The sequence below is a fragment of the Panthera uncia genome, assembly GCF_023721935.1.
Source record: "Panthera uncia isolate 11264 chromosome B2 unlocalized genomic scaffold, Puncia_PCG_1.0 HiC_scaffold_24, whole genome shotgun sequence".
Lineage (NCBI taxonomy): Eukaryota > Metazoa > Chordata > Mammalia > Carnivora > Felidae > Panthera > Panthera uncia.
In genome coordinates this window covers 110188566-110208198 of record NW_026057580.1, presented here as the reverse complement: position 1 = coordinate 110208198, position 19633 = coordinate 110188566, and positions in this window count along the sequence as shown.

Sequence of the window (19633 nt, the reverse complement as noted above, 5' to 3'; positions counted from 1 at the left end):
CAAAAGCCAGTCCTCTCGTGACACTTAGCCAAGTTGTGAATGCAAAGGAGAAGTCCTTGAAGCAAGTTAAAAGCACTACTCCAGTGAACACATAGGTAAAAAGAAAGAGAAACAAACTTTTTGCTGATATGGAGAAAGTTTTAGTGGCCTGGATAGAAGATCAAACCAGCCACAACATTCCGTGGAGCTGAAGCCTAATCCAGAGCAAGGCCCTAACCCCTCTTCAGTTCTATGAAGGCTGAGAGAGGTGAGGAAGCTGCAGGAGAAAAGTCTGAAGCTAGCAGAGGTTGGTTCAAGAGGTTTAAGGAAGGAGGGCTTCTCTATAACATACAAGTGCAAGGTGAAGCAGCAAGTGCTGAGGTAGAAGCTGCAGCTAGTTATGCGAAGATTTAGCTAAGACAATGAATGAAGGTGGGTACACTAAACAATTGATTTTCAATGTAGACAAAACCGCCTTCTATTGGAAGATGCCATCCAGGACGTTCAGAGCTAGAGAAGAGAAGTCAGTGCCGGCCTTCAAAGCCTCAAAGAACAGGCTGACTCTCTGTTAGGGGCTGATGCAGCCGCTGACTTTAAGCTGAAGCCAGTGCCCACCAACTCTTCCAAAAATTCTAGCGCCCTTAAGAATTATGCTAAATCTACTCTGCCTGTGCTCTATAAATGGAACAACAAAACCCGGATGACAGCACATCTGCTCACAACATGGTTTACTGAATATTTTAAGCCCACATTGGGGCCTTCTCAGAAAAAAAGATTCCTGTCAAAATACAGTTGCTCATTGACAATGCACCTGGTCAACCAAGAGCTCCGATGGAGATGTACAACGAGATTACTGTTGTGTTCGTGCCTGCTAACACAACATTCACGCTGTAGCCCGTGGATCAAGGAGTCACTTTGACTTTCAAGTCTTCTTATGTAAGAAATGAATTTATAAAGTTATAGCTGTGATAGATAGTAATTCCTCTGATGGATCTGGACATGAAAACTTTCTAGAAAATATCCATCATTCTACATGCTACTCAGCATTGGTGATTCATGGAAAAAGTTTCAAAATACCAGCATTAACAGGAGTTTGGAAGAAATTGATTCTGACCCTCATGGATAACTTTGAGGGGTTCAAGACTTCACTACAGATGTGACGGAAACAGCAAGAGAACAGAAGTGGAGCCTGAAGATGGGACTGAATTGCTGCAATCTCATGATACAACTTGAACCAACGGGGAATTGCTTCCTATGGATGAGCGAAGAAAATGGTTTCTTGAGATGGAATCCACTCCTGGTGGAGATGCTGTCAAGATTGTTGAAAGGACAACAAAGGATTTAGAATATGATATAAACCTAGTTAATTAAAGAATGGCAGGGTTTAAGAGGATTGACTCTGATTTTAAAAGAAGTTCTCCTGTGGGTAAAATGCTATCAAACAGCATCACATGCTAGAGAGAAATCATTTGTGAAAGGAAGAGTCAATTGGTGGAGCAAACTTCATTGTCGCCTTATTTTAAGAAATTGCCACAGCCACGCCACCCTTCGGCAACCACCACCCTGACCAGTCGGCTGCCACCAACATGGAGGCAAGCCCCCCCCCCCCGCCAACAAAAAAATTATGATGCACTAAAAGTTCAGATGATGGCTAACATGTTTTAGCAATAAAGTATTCTTTTTTTTTTTTTAACGTTTATTTATTTTTGAGACAGAGAGAGAGCATGAACAGGGGAGGGGCAGAGAGAGAGGGAGACACAGAATCGGAAGCAGGCTCCAGGCTCTGAGCCATCAGCCCAAAGCCCGACGCGGGGCTCGAACTCACGGACCGTGAGATCGTGACCTGAGCCGAAGTTGGACGCTTAACCGACTGAGCCACCCAGGCGCCCTACAATAAAGTATTCTTAAATTAACTACATTTTTAATAGACTACACTTTTAGTAGACAGTATAGAATAAATGTAACTTCTGTATGCACTGAAAAACCAGAAAACTCACTTGACTCAAGTTACTGCAATATTTGCTTGATTGTGGTGGCTGGAACAAAACCTGCAATAATTCTGAGGTATACCTGTATTCTGCATTTGCTGGGTAAAGTATTCTGTAAATATCAAATATCACATATATATATATATATATATATATGTTTGGAACTAGAATATAAATGGAATTGGAAATGATATATTTATGTATTATATATATATATATAAATTTATATCATTTCCAATTCCATTTCAACATTCTAGCCTCCTCCTTTCTGTTCTTTCTAGCCTCCTCCTTTCTGTGTTTGTAAATCTCATATAGCGGGAAACCTGGCTTCTAATATCCTCAATATATCTGCTTCTTTGCCCATCCAATTAACTCATTTGCTCAATGTAGCCAGTCTCCCTACCACTCTCACTGATGCCTCCTCCTACCTACCTCTGCACCCTCCCTCCCCTGCTCCGTTTACTCTTCTACCAAAGCCTCAGCATGACATCATTCCCTTATTCCCCCAGGTCCTCAGCCTCCAGGGCATCACACCATTGTATGGCACCCTCTCCCTCTCCCATGCCACTTCCTCTAGAACTCTGGGGCATTCTGCATTGTAGGTTCTGCGTAGCACCCCCCTTTTCCTCATTGCCTCACTTCCTCCATTGCCAAAGTTTCTGTGCTAGGAGGGAAGGGAAGAAAAGGATGGGAAGGGAAAAATTAAAGAAAAAAATTTTAAGGTCTTATATTTGGCCATATATTTACTCTCTGGTGTTCTTCATTCTTTCTAGCAGATCTGGGCTTTCTTCTGGTATCATTTCCCCTCAGCTGGAAGAAGATATCTTAGGATTTCCTGAAATACAGGTCTGCTTATGACAATTCTCCCAGCTTTTGTCTGTATGAAAATGGCTTTATTGACTTCAGTTTTAAAAAATATTTTTAGAATTCCAATTTGACTGTTCTTTCACTTTCCACATTTTAATGTTTTTTTTTTCTTTTCTTTCTTTCTTTCTTTTTTTTAATTTTTGAGACAGAGAGAGACAGAACATGGGCAGGGGAGGGGCAGAGAGAGAGGGAGACACAGAATCTGAAGCAGGCTCCAGGCTCTGAGCTGTCAGCACAGAGCCCAATGTGGGGCTTGAATTCACAGACTGTGAGATCATGACCTGAGCTGAAGTTGGATGCTTAACTGACTGAGCCACCCAGGCACCCCCCACTTTCCACATTTTAAAGATATATTTCTGTTGTCTTCTGGACTCCATTGTTTCTGATGATGTATGTAATGAGTATGTTGTTCCTCTGACTGCTTTTAACATTTTTTCTGTCTTTGGTTTCAGCATTTTGACTATAGTGTGCTTATGTATGGCTTTTCTTTGCATCTTTTCCACTTGGAGTTCCAAGAACTTCTTAGATCTGTGGGTTGATAACCTTCATCAATTTTTGAAAAACTCAGCCATTCTCTCTTCAAATATTTCTTCTTCCCAATCTACTACCTCTTCTCCTTTACACATATGTTAAACCATATGAGGGGCGCCTGGGTGGCTCAGCTGGTTAAGCATTGGACTTCAGCTCAGGTCATGAACTGACAGCTCGTGAGTTCAAGCCCCACATCGGGCTCTGTGCTAACAGCTTGGAGCCTGGAGCCTGCTTCAGATTCTGTCTCCCTTTGTCTTTGCCCCTCCCCCACTTGTGCTCTGTCTCTCTCTCTCAAAAAATAAATAAATGTTAGAAAATTTTGAACCATATGATTTTGTTTCATAGATTTGGGGGGTTCTTGCCTTATATCTTTTAAAAAAATTTCTCTTAACATTTCAGCCTAGATACATTCTTTAAAAAAAATTTTTTTTTAAGTTTATTTATTTATCTTGAGAGAGACAGAGATAGCATGAATGGGAGAGGGGCAGAGAGCAAGGGAGAGAGAGAATCCTAAGCAGGCTCTGTGCTGCTAGCATAGAGCCTGATGCAGGGCTTGAACTCACGAAACTGCGAGATCATGACCTGAGCCAAAACCAAGAGTCAGTCACTTAACCGACTCAGCCTAGATACATTCCATTAACCTATTTTCAAGTTCATTGATCCTTTCTTCTGTTGTATACAGTTTTCTGGTAAGACCATTGAATTTTAATTTCTGATGTATTTTTAAAAATTATTTTTAGCTTTTCCATTTTGTTATTTTTATAGTTTCTATCGTTTGATTGAATATCCTTATTTGTTCATGCATATCGCCCACCTTTTGTACTTGATCTTTTACCACATTTATCATAGTATGTTAGAGTTCTGTACCTGATAAGTCTAAGTCAGGCATCTCTATGTCAATTTCTATTAATCATTTCTTCTCTTGACCATGAGTCACATTTTGCTTTTTGCATGTATCATGATTTTTATTGTATGATTCGTAGTATGAACAAAAGAACAGTAGACACTGAAAAGACATTTAGTCCCAGAAAAGAGCATGCCACTTCTGACATGCCACTCACTGATGGAAGAAGGGGAGACTGATCGAAAATAACCTATAGATGAGCTAGGTCTGGGCTTTTTGGCAGCTTTAGATTTCCCACGATCTTGATGTTTTGAGATTGGAATCAGGACTTTCCTTTTGATAGGGTTTGGAATCTGAGCACCAGTGAGATTCCAGAAATCTCTTTGTTTTGCAACCCAGCCACCACGTCCATGAAATACAGATCTGTGTGCTTTACAGTTAAATAATAGCCTGGTTGGGGGCTACTAGACAGTTCTCTTTTTTTTTCAAGTCCTATTCCTAGCTTTCTGTTCTTGGAAGGTCTCTTTCCACTCTGCTGCCCTAGCCTCAATTTTCCAAAGGCTACTGTAGTGTACTTGGTAAGGCCAGAAATATACTAGAGGGTTTTCTTTCTGCTCTATTGTTTTGTCCCCAGCCTTTGGACAGACACACCACAAGGTAAAAGTCCAGACAGTTTTAGTGGGATTTTTTTTAGTTTATTTATTTATTTATTTATTTATTTACAGAGCATGAGCAGGGGGAGGGGGAAGGGCAGGGATAGAGGGAGACAAAGAATCAACCCCAAGCAGGCTCTACACTGGCAGTGCAGAGCCCAATGCAGGACTTGATCCCATGAACCGTGAGATCGTGACCTAAGCTGAAATCAAGAGTTGGACACTTAACTGACTGACCCACCTAGGAGCCCCTGTTGAGACAACTTCTTAACCCCATTCTCTGCCTCCAGTCCACATCACTCCAGTTCATTTTCCAGACTCCTAACAATGGCCCCTTTGACTCTTTAACGGATACCAGAAACAAATCTATATCAGCACAAATAAAGGCAAATCATGAAATTATCTCACTTAAATATTTCTGTGGCTTCCATTGCCTCCTGGATGAAATTCAGACATTCTATCATAAAAACACAAGGTCCTACGGTATTTCCTCTCCCAAACACACCCTGCCTGTCCCCTAGTCTTACTAAATAGCTTACCACTCTTTGAGCATGACGCACGTTTGCACACCTAATTCTTTCCCCGTGTTGTTCTTTATGCTTGAAATCCCTCTCCTGTCCTGTTGCCTGACAAGCTACTCATTTTTTAAGCTTCTGAGTGTCACTCCTTGGTGAAGTTTCAGGCAGAATTAGATGTCCCCATCTCTCTCATACAGCATGTTGTACATTTTTGGTATTTATTGTGTTGTCATTGTCTCTTTCCTGCACTGGAGTCCAAGCTCTGTGGCAGCAAGGACTTTATTTCTATCTCCTAAAGCCCTAATCAGTACCTAAAACAGTGCCTGTTTGTTGAACGATGAAATGAAGACACTCCGACCAGTGTGTTGTGAAACTAGTAGGGCTTAGACACTGCTGGTGTCACGTTCAGGCAGAACCATCACTGGGGAAAGCATTTTTTTCTTTTAATAAATGGAAAGCAATTTTAGAAACGTATCGAGACATATCATAAACTATAAATATTTAAACCCAGTGACTCTACATCTAAGAATCTTCCTTAAGGAAATGGTCTTAAATTTTTGTACAATCTATTCATCGTTGTATTATTTGGACACTCAAAATCCCGGAGCCCACTTGCATTCCAGCAGGGAATGGCTAGAAATCGCTAAGTAAATAATGAGATATGAAGATACACTGCAGTCATTAAAATCTATGATTTTTTTAAATTTATTTATTTATTTATTTAGAGAGAAAGCGCACCTGCAGTGTGAGGTGGGGAGGGGCAGAGAGAGAGGGAGAGACAGAATCCCAAGCAGGCTCGAGCTGTCAGCACAGAGTCCAATGCGGGGCTCGATCCCACTAATCGTGAGATCATGACCTGAGCCGAAATTAAAAGTCAGATGCTTTACCGACTGAGTCCCGCCCCCAGTTCTCCCAAATCCACGATTTTTAAAGGAAATAGTGGGCATGAAGATTAGTTTATAACACCACTGGAGACACATTTGCATGCATACTCCAGTTCCAATGGTCCTCCAAGGGTTGCCCTGGGCCCTAGCTAAGACCAGGTCCGCTGCTGGAATTGTCTGGGACAGGCAGAGCCAGCAACTTAACTAGAGTGTAAACCAATATCCTTTAAGGGGACCTGGTGGTCAGAAGCCAGCAGGTACAGTTGCTTAGTTTAAAAAGTCACAGTGCTGGGGCGCCTGGGTGGCTCAGTCGGTTAAGCGGCCGACTTTGGCTCAGGTCATGATCTCGCGGTCCGTGAGTTCGAGCCCCGCGTCGGGCTCTGTGCTGACAGCTCAGAGCCTGGAGCCTGTTTCAGATTCTTTGTCTCCCTCTCTCTGACCCTCCCCCCTTCATGCTCTGTCTGTCTCTGTCTCAAAAATAAATAAACGTTAAAAAAAAAAAATTAAAAAGTCACAGTGCAACCTTATAAAGGGAGATCAGTGGGGCACCTGGCTGTCTCAGTTGGTAGAGCATGTGACTCTTGATCTCAGGGTTGTCAGTTTGAGTCTCACGTTGGGTATAGAGATTACTTAAAAATAAAATCTTTAAAAATAAAGCGGGGGTGGAGGGAGGGTGGAGTCAGTGGCTGCAAAGAAGGCAGAATGGGTGAAAACAGAAAGGAGAGTTCAGGCACTTGCTGTGAACATGGTCTTCTGAGGCCTTGAAGTTGAGATGACTTAAAGCACAGGGTGAAGGCAGACAGCAATCAAATGACGTGATACGTGCATAATGGACAAAGGACCCAAATGCCACCCTCCAGTTAAAGGCAGAGAGGAAACTGTTCTGGACTATACCATCTGGTGAGATGGGTTTGAGACTGAGCCGCGAAGGAACTCTCTTCAGGTCAGTGGCCTGATGATGGACTTGGGGGAGGAAGCAGTTTGGCAACCAGGAAGTGGGGTGAGGGGCAGGGGTGTTACAAGTTGGGACAGGAGCCTAAGTCATTGAGTTAAATATCAATTAAAAGAGCACGGGCAATGAGAAGACACGACGCAGAGAAAGCGTGGGAAATAGTTGGGCGGATTCCACGTCAAGGTGCAGGGTGTTTGAAGGCCAGTTTGGACACTAGTTTCTAGAATGTGGTCCATCTTCCCTAAATGTGTGGCCTGGGATATTTCACTGGGCCAAGGGATGTCCACAGAGCTGTAGACCACACCTGAGAAGATTTGCAGGAAGTACATCAAAATGCTAACTTTGGCTGGATTAGGGTGGTGAGGTTGTGGAAAATATTTTTATTTTCTTATTCTTGTTTATGATATATTGCTTTTAAAAGGGGAAAATTAACATGTGCAAGTAAGAAATGGACATCTAATGACTCTAGATGCAGTGTCAGGGTACGTTCTGTCATAGAATTTGTATACAATTAGCAAAGGAAGCTGTTTGCTCGTCTGGCATGGCTGGAGGGGACTTGAATGATCTTGTCGGCACAAGTCAGTCACCTCGCTGTCCTGTTACGTGTCATCATTACTCTTCTGCACTGCGGGTTTCCAGGTCACTGCTTACGGTTGTGAAGTCTTAGGGAAGAAGGGGCACCTGTTTTTTCATCCAAAGGCACTGACCAGTAGCAAAGCCAGGTACCTGCCACCTTCTCCCAGGCCACACAAACGCACTGGACAGGGCAGTTCCCTGCTTCCCATCTGTAAAGTGAGGCACCTCAGAACTTCTTTTGCTAACATAACTTTGACCCTCTTTCTTGTGAAGTAACGAGCCTGGCATTATTTTGCTAAGGTGTCTTTGCTGCTCTGTGGACCGGATGACATTATAAAGTTTCTTCACAGTAACACCATACCCATATCACTCGTCTTTAATCCCCATGTTCCTTCCCAGTTTGGGGTGGCGGCAGAAGGGAGTTTCAAGTCACATGCATGAAAGCCAGTAGGTTGATTCACAGCCACATGACCCGTGCTGGGAAGACCGTCATTGGCCCCCTAATCTACTGTTCGTGTGGCCCCCCCAAGTCAATTTTCAAATCCTCTCCCTTGACCCAGACTGGCTCCCTGGCAGTTCTTCTCCAACATGAATGTGCAAAAGAATCATCTGGGAAACTCGCCAAGATGAGCTTTTGATTAAGTTTGGAGTGGGCTCCAAGGTGAGGTCAACACTGCTGGTCTGTGTGCCACCTTCGTTTGATGAGGGCTCTAGGGCCTTCCAGCGCCCCAAGGCGGAGGCTGACACAAACTGGGGGATCTCAGCATACTTCCTCCAGTGGGGGTCTCTGCTTCTCCGTGTGCATTGTTGACTCTTGTCAGGACATCTGAAAACACTAGCTTAGCAGCTACCCAAATCTGGCTTTCTGGGGGAAGAAGAGGCCACTGCTGTGGTTAATCTGAGGCTCTAGCTTCATAAGGAGAGAAGGTGTAAGGGGAAGGAGAGGAAGCATTTTGTTAATCAGGTTGAGGTCACGGAGTCTGGGGGCTCCGGGAGTGTGAGGTTTCCGAAGGGTGGCTTGCCTGGAGACTGCAAGACGGGAAAAGACCGAGCATTTCCTGTCCCTGAGGTGTCATTATTTTAAAATAAGCTCAACTAGCTGACTTCTTGTGCATTTGGAATTTGGAAGCCCTTCTATAAGGTTTCGCCACCTGACCATGTGTGGATCTCAAGATCAGCTGTTAGAACTAGTATTAAAAAGCTTGAAGAGCTAATGTGTCAAAAATTGCCTTTTTTCTTCCCAAGTATAAATGTCACGTGAGTGAATAATGGGATGGCGGGATGGAGTCACCAAACAGAATAAACTTCTATTTTTTTTTAATGTTTATTTTTGAGAGAGAGATAGAGCATGAGCGGGGGAGGAGCAGAGAGAGAGAGAGAGGGAGACACAAAATCCGAAGCAGGTTCCGAGCTGTCAGCACAGAGCCTGATGTGGGGCTCGAACTCATGAACTGTGAGATCAGGACCTGAGCTGAAGTCAGATGCTCAACCAAGCCACCCAGGTGCCCTGCTTCTCTAATGAGCTTTACTAAGTACCTTGTTGGACCTCATTCAGGCTTTAAGAAAACAAAAGTCATTAAGATCTACATATTTCCCCACATTATTCCTTCCTCGTACTACCCCTCTGCATTAATCCTTTCTAAGGATGCAATTTAGAAAATGTGACCTATTAATTTTATCAGAATTAGAATCCCAAGTCTGTTTATCTTGCTGTGTTAATATTTTTGGCTGGCCTTGCTTAATTATCATTGAATTTTGTTCCTTTCTGTCTTCTGCCAGGCTTTTATTTTCATTTTAGAATTTCCAACACGAACATATAAATCAAAATATCAATTTAGCAGAGAGGAAGAGTACTGCTCATACAATTTTACCTCTCATAAAATGTTAGATTAAATATGAAGTTCTAAATTATGTTGTATGAATATTTGTTCTTTCTTTTTTTACTATTTGTTCTTTCTTAAGAACACTTAACTTTGCCAAGTACTTGGGATTACACTTGGATATTACAATATTTGTGACTTTAAGATTTAATACTTATGAGACTCTTGCCAGGAACAAGCATGCAAGAGAATTCCATATATATATATTTTCTTAACTGTACAGCAAACAATCAAATAAGCAACTGATAGGTCAATTGGCATATTTGTGCACAGACTGTAATACAAAACTAGTTTGGATTTAGCTTTGGCGGGGGAGGGGTGTATATATGTCATAAACCAATCAGTTTCAGAGACATGAGAATCAAATAACTCATAAGGATGAAGAGGAAATTAATAATTCTTTGAAAGGGAACCTGCAATTTTGTTGCATTTAAACATTGGAAGACATATGATATTCGTAACCGATCCCCATGGTCATAGTCTTTGCCTCATTAAAAATTTTTCTTTCATTTTTATTTCCCTACTAGTCACATATGTAGGAAAAACAAATAGACAATCATCTGTACTCTCATCCAGGTGGAGTTTTGGTTTTGTTGTTTATAATTCCACAGTTTTCTTTGCATAAATACATACATCCATTCAAATTCAACTATTCTTTCAATGAAATGTTAAGCACTCTGGTAATCAAAAACTGGGAACTTGTAGTTTTCTTTAGATTTAACCCATCCATCTGACACCGGAGGGAAATGAGACTTTTGCAGGAGGAAAGTGAAGATTTCATTATTTTTTATATTAATGGATTACATACCACTTAACATTTGACATTTTTTTTAAGCTTATTTTTATTTGAGAGAAAGATAGAGAGCAAGCAGGGGACGGGCAGAGAGAGGAGGAGACAGAATCCCAAGCAGGCTCCACACCGCCAGCACAGAGCCCGATGTGGGGCTCAATCCGATCAACTGCGAGATCATGACCCAAGTTGAAGTCAAGAGTCAGACGCTTAACCGACTGAGCCACACAGACTCCCCAACATTTGACATTTTAACGAAATTGAAGCACTTTCTCTACTGGGACACTACCACAGATGCTGGTGCCAGCAAATGCTCCTTGCCAGAGTAATCCATGGGCTTCTCAGTCACAAAAGGAAGGGTGAATAATGTCAGCTATGATCGTGGAATAAGACAAGGTATGATAACGGAATGATAGTTTTTAAAAAATGTTTATTTATTTTTGAGAGAGAGAGCACAGGCTGAGGAGTGGCAGAGAGCGAGAGGGAGACACAGAATCAGAAGCAGGCTCCAGGCTCCCAGCTGTCAGTGCAGAGCCTGACGTGGGGCTCGAGCTCCCAAACTGTGAGATCATGACCTGAGCCAAAGTCAGACGCTTAACTGACTGAGCCACCCGGGTGCCCCTGGAATGATACTTCTTACTTTGGCATAATTTTTCATTCAAAAAGGATTTGAGTCTGTACCTCCTACTGACTCCAGAAATTAATTACAAATTTATTTACAGACACAAATCTTCAAAACTTAAGATTATGCTTTTACATTATGTACCCACAGTGACTAAGCACGTCTTCTCTGGTCTTAGAATAGAGCCAAACAAGAGGACAACCACTAACAACCACGACAATGACAATGACCACTGTCTTTTGGTGACCGAATCTCAGTTCAGAGGGTTGCCTGATCAGGATAGGATGAGAACAAAGTAAGTGAATGTTCCCAAGGAACACCTGCAGGGAAGGAGAGCAACAGGATGGCCTTCATTTTATTTTTATCTACATAACGTGACTCCATGCCTCTGAAATTAGGGTATGTGCCCTCCTGGGAAGTACCCTGTCAGGTGCTAGAGAATACTTGATGTCACGGGATAAACATTGCACATCCATCTCAGAACATCAATTTTTCTCAAAAGCTTGAGTTTTGAGGGGCACCTAGGTGGCTCAGTTGGTTAAGCAACCGACTTCAGCTCAGGTCATGATCTCACAGTTTGTGAGTTCGAGCCCAGCGTTGGGCTCTGTGCTGACAGCTCAGAGCCTGGAGCCTGCCTCAGATTCTATGTCTCCCCCTCTCTCTACCCCTCCCCTGCTCACGCTTTGTGCCTCTCTGTCTCTCAATAATAAATAAACATTAAAAAATTAAAAAAAAAAACCAAAACTTGAATTTTGAGTGTTTGCATTTTTGTCCCAGGCACAGGCGATAACTGAAAGCTGCCCTCCATGTTGCTAAATGAGGACTAAATCTGTCTTAGTCTACATAACCTGAGCTTCTTATACAGTATCTGGCAGTTAGTAGGTGTGCAATAAATAATTGAATGAATGAAAAAGGCGTGGATATTAATTGGATTTATTGTACTTAATGTTTTTATATAGACAATTTGGTGAAGATAATACTTGTCAAAGCCCATGATTGTCAATCAGCTGGTTGTGGTGACCACCTCCTCTCTGGGCTGTCCACATCCATCTAGGTGGCTACCTGTTATGTTCCTTTTTTTTTTTTTTTTTTTTTTTTAATGTTTTATTTATTTTTGAGAGAGAGACAGAGACAGAGTATGAGCTGGGCAGGGGCAGAGAGAGAGGGAGACAGAATCCACAAAGCAGACTCCAGGCTCTGAGCTGTCAGCACAGAGCCCAACGCGGGGCTCGAACCCATGAACCACAGGCTCATGACCTGAGCTGAAGTTGGGACTCCCAACCGACTGAGCCACCCAGGCACCCCTGTTATGTTTCTACAATGCAACAGTTTTCCTGGCCACAGCTGGTTGGGCCAATGGGCCCTTCCTGGAAAATCGGGCAAGGGACCAAGAGATCTTAGCATCAATCTGGCAGGAATCTTGAACGGACAGATATGAACCTTACAGATGTGGGCCACCATGTTCTCTTTTGAATTTAAGAGTGAGAAGTAGAGAAAGGTGATCCTCGGCTGGAAGGAAGGAGGGTGTGGAGAGAGGCCAGGTCTTTGGTCTTAGCTTGTACATGAAGCTCAGCAGCTCCTTGTCCTTGGGTTTTTGTTTTTGTTTTTTTAAAATCACACACTTAATAATAAATTCTTCCTTTTTTTTGCTTAATCTAACTGATGTGTGTTTCAGTTAATTAGAACTGAAAGAGATGGGGTGCCTGGGTGGCTCGGTCGGTTAAGTGTCTGACCCTTGATTTCAGCTCAGGTCATGATCTCATGGTGTGTGAGATTGGGTCCTGGGTCCGGCTCTGCGCTAACAGCAGGTAGCCTGCTTGGGATTCTCTCCTTCCCTCCTCTCTCTGCCCCTCCCCTGCTCCCCCCCCCCCCCTTCAAAAAAAAAAAAAAAACATTAAGAAAAAAAAAAAGAACTGAAAGAGGTAAGTTTGTATGCTGGTGAGGAAACTTTCAAGTTGTTCAGTACTTATTATTATTATATATCTATTATATATTAAATACATTATTAGGAATTTACCCCCAAATTTATTTGAGAACCAGTGGAGGAGGGGCAAAAACAGAGGGGGACAGAGAATCCAAAGTGGGCTCCGAGCTGACAGCAAAGAGCCTGATGCAGGGCTCGAATTCATATACCATGAGTGAGACATGACCTGAGCCAAAGCCGGACACTTAACCGACTTAGCCATCCAGGTGCCCTGGTTTAATGTGTTTTATAAGATTGACAAAAGACTCCATTCCATGTCCTATGTGAAGTTCATCCAAATCTCTTGTGAATTCTCCATAACACTAAATGAATTTTGTTTACGTTTCTCTCATGGTCCTGCCTTTGCTGTTTTTCTAAGAAACTAAATTTCTCTTGACTTAACAAAATCACAATGTCCAAAGACCTTGTGTAGGTACAGATGTTTCTGAGAGTTTTAGGGAGATAGAGCAGTGACTATTACCATTACGTAAACAAGTTAGCACTGAATTTTAGACATCCCCTCAGAAAGACCCTGCCTGAGAACTGATCTATTGACATAGCTTAATAATTTGCTTCATTAAAAAAAATTCTGGGGCGCCTGGGTGGCTCAGTCGGTTGAGTGTCTGACTTCTGCTCGGGTCACGATCTTGCGGTTTGTGAGTTTGGGCCCCGTGTCGGGATCTGTGCTGACAGCTCAGAGCCTGGAGCCTGCCTCGGATTCTGGGTTTCCTTCTCTCTCTTCCCCTTCCCCGCTCGGTCTGTCTCAAAAATAAATAAACATTAAACAAATTCTGCCACATGGTAAATACCAAATAAACAAAAGACTAAAACATCCTACGGTGAACTTATTAAGAGTGCTGCCATTACTTTCCTCCATCCAACTGAAGGATCTAAACGTAGCTAACTTCTGTCAGTAGTAAGATTCTGCAACTATTTGGGGAATCGGTTATTTAGTTAGTGGATTTTAATGAAAGCTGCTTCCTTGCTGGATAGGCTCAGCCATCTCCTTGGCAGTGTAAGGGAACAGGTATGCTGACAGATTAGCTTCCTGAAAACCAAGTAAGACCCCCAAACAAAACCTACTCAAAGTCTCTACTGCACACACAAGGCCAGGGGTTCTCAGCGCTGGCTGTGCATTAGAAACATCAGGAAAGCCTTTAACAAATGTTGATTTTTGGTTCCCACCCTAGAACAATTATATCTGAATACTGGGGGCTGAGGACAGGCATCAGTTTTCATTATGCTCCCATGTAATTCTACACTTGATCTTAGCCAAAAGGCTGAGAAGCGATTGGTCCCATGTAATTCTAATGTGTTCAAGAACTCAGAAGAAAAACTTTCCTCTGAAATAGAAATGCTACTTCATATTTTTAATAAACAAAATATCATGAAAGCAAAAAAGCAAGTGTCAAAGCAGTGTGATCTCACTGGGACAGGGGAGTGGGGACTGTTCCTATATTTTTAGAAAAGGTCTGAAGAGCATCATCAAATTTTAATTAGGGCTACTCCTGAGTGGTGGGATTATGGATGGATTATATTTTCTTTTTTTGCCTCCCTTTCCAATCTACCTGAGATGACTGTGTATTGCTGGTAAAAAAAAAAAAAAAAAAAAAAAAAAAAGATAACTTCAATTAAAAATAAAGAAGATACCAGTGGACCTTGTCTTCGTTAAACAAAAACAGGCTGTGACAAGATTAAAGAGGGCAAAGTAACCAAAAACACAGCAACCAAGATAAAGTCCAAGTTGGAAGAAGTAAGAAACAGCTTTTCATTAAAATCACGTTTAGTGACAAATTTGAAAAGCATTCCTGGAACACAGAAAAAAAAAAAAGCAACGAAATGATGACAAAACATAGAAGTGTTAATCACAAAGAATTAGCTAATGAATAGGCCAACAGAGGCATGAAAGTTGTCACAGAAAATTCGTTAAGAACCCTCCTCAAAGCTAAATACACAAAGCACCTGAATTTTGAGAGATGAGGAAGATTCATACATGCCAGGCAAAATATACAAGAGACACACTCTGGTCAAGTTTTAAAATTTCAAGGAAATAAACAATATAGAGGAACAGAGAAAAGGGACAGAGTGATTACAAATGAGAGACAGCTAGAAAAAGAACAGTAAGGTAAAGAAAGTAGGAGAAAGGAGTTGAGAGAAACCCACAAGTTTCAGGTAGAAAAGCCATTCAAAAGAGTAAAATCCAAACTGGACTCGGTAAATATCTGAAGCCGATGAGAAAAATGGTCCATTTGATGGAAATGGATTATGACCCAGGAATTCTATACAAGACTAAACATCAAACACAAAGGCAAAGAGGAATGGCCTGGAAAGAGGACTTCAACCATTTCCACTGTGACCTCAGTCTGTACTTGCTCAATTGATGAAGTTCTTATCTCCAGCTTATTTCTTAGCTCCAACGAAAGACCTGGTGGGCAAAGTATCCTGGGATGGGAACTGAAACGACCCCCTCCCCCAAGCAATAGGGAGGGAGGGCCCTGATGCTACCAAGACCACACGTGCCTGACTCCAAGACAGTGATGGACCTGACCTTTACTGCCCACCGACCTTTGTCCCACATTTTCTTTACATGAACCCAGAAGTATTTTCAGCACTTTAGAGTCAGACCTTGACATGTTAGTCGGCGTCTTCCCGGTGTTAGCGCCAGTGAAATAAAGCCACCATTTGTCTCTCTGCCTGTGGATTTTTGCCAGCAGCCGAATCTGGTTTGGGACCCTCGGAGCCAGGTGCTCTCCCACCCTTAGGCCCCAGGTCCAGCCTCAGGGAAACGAACTGTTCGGGTATTTCCCAACAAAGTTCAAGCTGTTCAAGAGACAGCTTCAAGATCGGTAAAGGTAGTGGGCCCCCACTAGGCCATCTACCCCGAGCTCCTCTTCTAACAATTTCCCTCCTCCCCCATCTGTTGCTTATGCAACACTTAAAAAAAAAAAATGTCGGTAGAGGGGGTGGGCGCTGAAATGTCTCCCTGCCCCCTCATTGTGCTCTTCTAGATTCTAAGTAACCAAACCTCAGAATCCTCTGCTTTACTTATGTTAACTTACAACCATCCAAACCAGTTTTTGAGGACAGGTGTTCCTGTTTTCAGAGAGAAACTCAATGACCTGTCCGAGATCCCAGAGCTAGCAAGCAGGGAGCAGACATCTGGATGCAGGTAGTCTCTTAATCACTTTCCTAGAGTGAGAATAATGTATTCAGAAAGCTTATTCAGGGGCGCCGAGGTGGCTCAGTCAGGTGAGTGTCAGACTCGCTTTCGATTCGGGTCACGATCTCCTGGTTCTTGAAATGGAGCCCCTGCTCTGTCAAGCTCTGCGCTGATGGCATGAAGCCTGCCTGGGATTCTCCCTCCCTCTCTCTGTGCCCCTCTCCTGCTTGTAGTCTCTCTTCCTCTCGCTCTTTCTCTCAAAATAAATAAAGTTAAAAAGAAAGGAAAAAGCTTATTCAGTAATCTCACCAACAGACCTTTCAGTGTTCTTTGCTGCAAAGGAGAGCTACGTACACTTGAGAATGTTTATTGACTACATTTGCAAATGCTTGTTTTTCATCTCTATATCTTCCTCCTATCTCTTAAGGCAGGAAAAAGTTAAGAGAATGAGTTAAATCAGAAGGAATCATGTCAGAGTTTTTAGTTTCTTTAGAAGTGAGGTTTATTACTCTACAAAATACACTATTTTCCATCTTTTCAGAAAATAGTAAAATTATGTCAGATCACCTGTTAACGGCTCATATTAAGAGCAGTATAATCATTAATAATTTTGATTACCACCTATAGTGTCTATCAGCAATAAAGGGGAATAGTTTTTATTATCAGTACTGTTCAGTAACTGTTCACTTAAAACTGATTCCTCGATATACATTTTTTTATGTTAATTGGGATGCATACTTAGGATGCCTGAAATTTTAAATAATCACATTAAATTTTACAAGGAAATAAGCGTTCAAGGAATTAAGAATTTTTGAGCCGCCTGGGTGGCTCAGTCGGTAAGTATCTGACTCGACTGGCTCAGGTCACCATCTCACAGTTTTGTCAGAAGCTGTCCTGGGTTTGGAGCCTGTTTAAGATTGTCCCTCCCCCGCTCACGTGCATGCACAAGCACATTCTCTCTAAAAAAATTTTTTTTTTGACCTGATACAGTGTTTAAGAGAAAAACCCTTTATCAAGAAGTAAGTATAGGGGCGCCTGCGTGGCTCAGAGGGTTAAGTGTTGGATTCTTGATTTCGGCTCAGGTCATGATCCTGGGTCATGGGATCAAGCCTTATGGGATCAAGCCCTGCTTAAAGATTCTCTCTCTCTAAAAAAAAAAACAAAAAGAAAGAAAGAAAAAAAAGTATAACTCTAAATATTACAATTTTAGTGCATGGATATTTATGACTGGTCACCTAACTTTGATCCATTAAAATGATTCCTTTTTGCAGTTAAGAAAATTTAAGTGAATACTACCTTTTCACAATATATAGGACTTTATTTTTAAAAGACAGTAGTCAATTTCTCCACCACCAAGCAACCTGCTTCTTGTTCTGGACATCTAAGGCATGCCAAATCAGGGGTGCCTGGGTGGCTCAGTTAAACATCCAACTTCAGCTCAGGTCATAACCTCACACCTTGTGAGTTCAAGCCCCGCATGGGGCTCTGTGCTGACAGCTGACAGACGGCCCATTCTCTATTGTGTCTCCTTTGCTCTCTGCCCCACCCCTGCTCATTCTCTTTCTCGCTCTCAAAAATAAACATTAGAAAAAAAAAGTATTAAAGTGTGCCAAATCAAATAAGGTTAACCAGATGCCAAGGAGAGTTTATGAAAAATGTCACTTGGTTCTTTCCTATTCTCTCGTAGTTGGACAGGTCAACCAAACAGCTGCATGTAGGGTTCCTAGTTCACAATGTCCCCTTTTTCTTACTGCAATGTCCAGGGACAGATATTTAGCACTTGCCCCAATACTTTTGAATGAAATAAAAACTTTCCTTCCCATAACACTCTTTGCAATCACTATCCAATGTAATTTGTTCCACACCTTTTAAACTGGGATTCTAAGAAAAGTTTTCTCAAGGTTTCATGTTCCTATTAAGAGGTACTAGATGACAAATGCCCGAGATATAGGACTTAAATATGCCTGAAATAAAAGATTCAACATTACAGTACAGCTGGAAACTCTAAAGAAATGTATTTTCTACTCAACAAGTTTTAGAACCAAATGTACCAATAACGCCACAAAATTGTTTGCACTGTTATAGGAGAATCAATGTTCTGTGGATTGATCTATATTGGTGGGAGTCGTGATGGACGTAGAGTAGTCCCCCCTCATCTAGGGAATTACATCCCAAGACCCCCAGGGGATGCCCAGCCGAGCCCGATGTATACTGTGTTTTTTCCTATATGTACATACCTATGATAATGTTTAATTTATAAGTTAGGCACAGTAAGAGATTAATAACAATTAATAATAAAATACAATAACAATAAACTGCAATAAAGGTTATGCGAATATGGTCTCTCCCCAAAATATCTTACTGTACTGTCTGTACTTACCCTCTTTCCTCTTGTGGGGTCCTCGAGTGAGATGATAAAATGCCCACATGATGAGATGAAGTGAGGTGAATGACGTAGGCTTCGTGACATAGCGTTAGGCTACTACTGACCTTCTTTCTGAGGATAGTGAGAAGAAGAATCATCTGCTTTTGGGCCTTGGTTGAAGGTGGAAAAGCAAAACTGCAGATAAGGGAGGACCTACTGTACTAAATAGTGGAAACGTCCAGCTTGTGTGGTGAGTGAAAATGGTACACAGGTACTTTGAGTAAACACACTATAGGAGAGAAGAGAACCACGTTCGATAGGGTTCTACACAGTGTCACAAAAGTCCTTTTCTCTCTTGGAGAATTCTCATCACAGGAACCCATCCTAGTTAACGCTATCTTCAGGAAGGGAAGCAAAGCCCCTATCAGTGTGATCATTTCTGCCTCCAATCAATCACAAAACTATATATGATATATCTTAACCCAATCATGCCGCTTCCCACAAGACTATCTGTTCCTACTTCTGTTCCTTCTTTAAAATTGAAGTAGAGTTGACCTATGATATTGTTGAATTTTAGGTGTGCATAACATATTGAATTGACAGTTACATATATTACAAAATGCTCGCCATAGTAAGTCTAGTTATCATCTGTCACCATACAATGTTATTACAATTTTATTGACTATATTCCTTATGCTGTACTCTCCTATAGTCCTTCTTTTTAAAATCAGTTTAAACAGGGATTCTCATAGGAAATAAGGCACAAATAAAACTGATGTCTTTAAACAAAACACTTGCCATGATGGGAAAGGAAAATGTGACCAAAAAAGCTTGAACAAGGAAAAACTAAAGCTTGCAGAGCAACAGGTCCCTTTCTCATTTGGTTATCTCTCACCCTTTGCACTTTTAAAATGCTGTATTTTTAGGGAAATGCAAAGCGTAGTTCACATTAACATTACATGGTTCTCTTCCCCATCTTCTTCACCAAGACAGCTGGCCGGTATGCAGGCATTATTTGCAAGACATAAATATTACCCAAGGTCCCACCGTGGCATATTTAT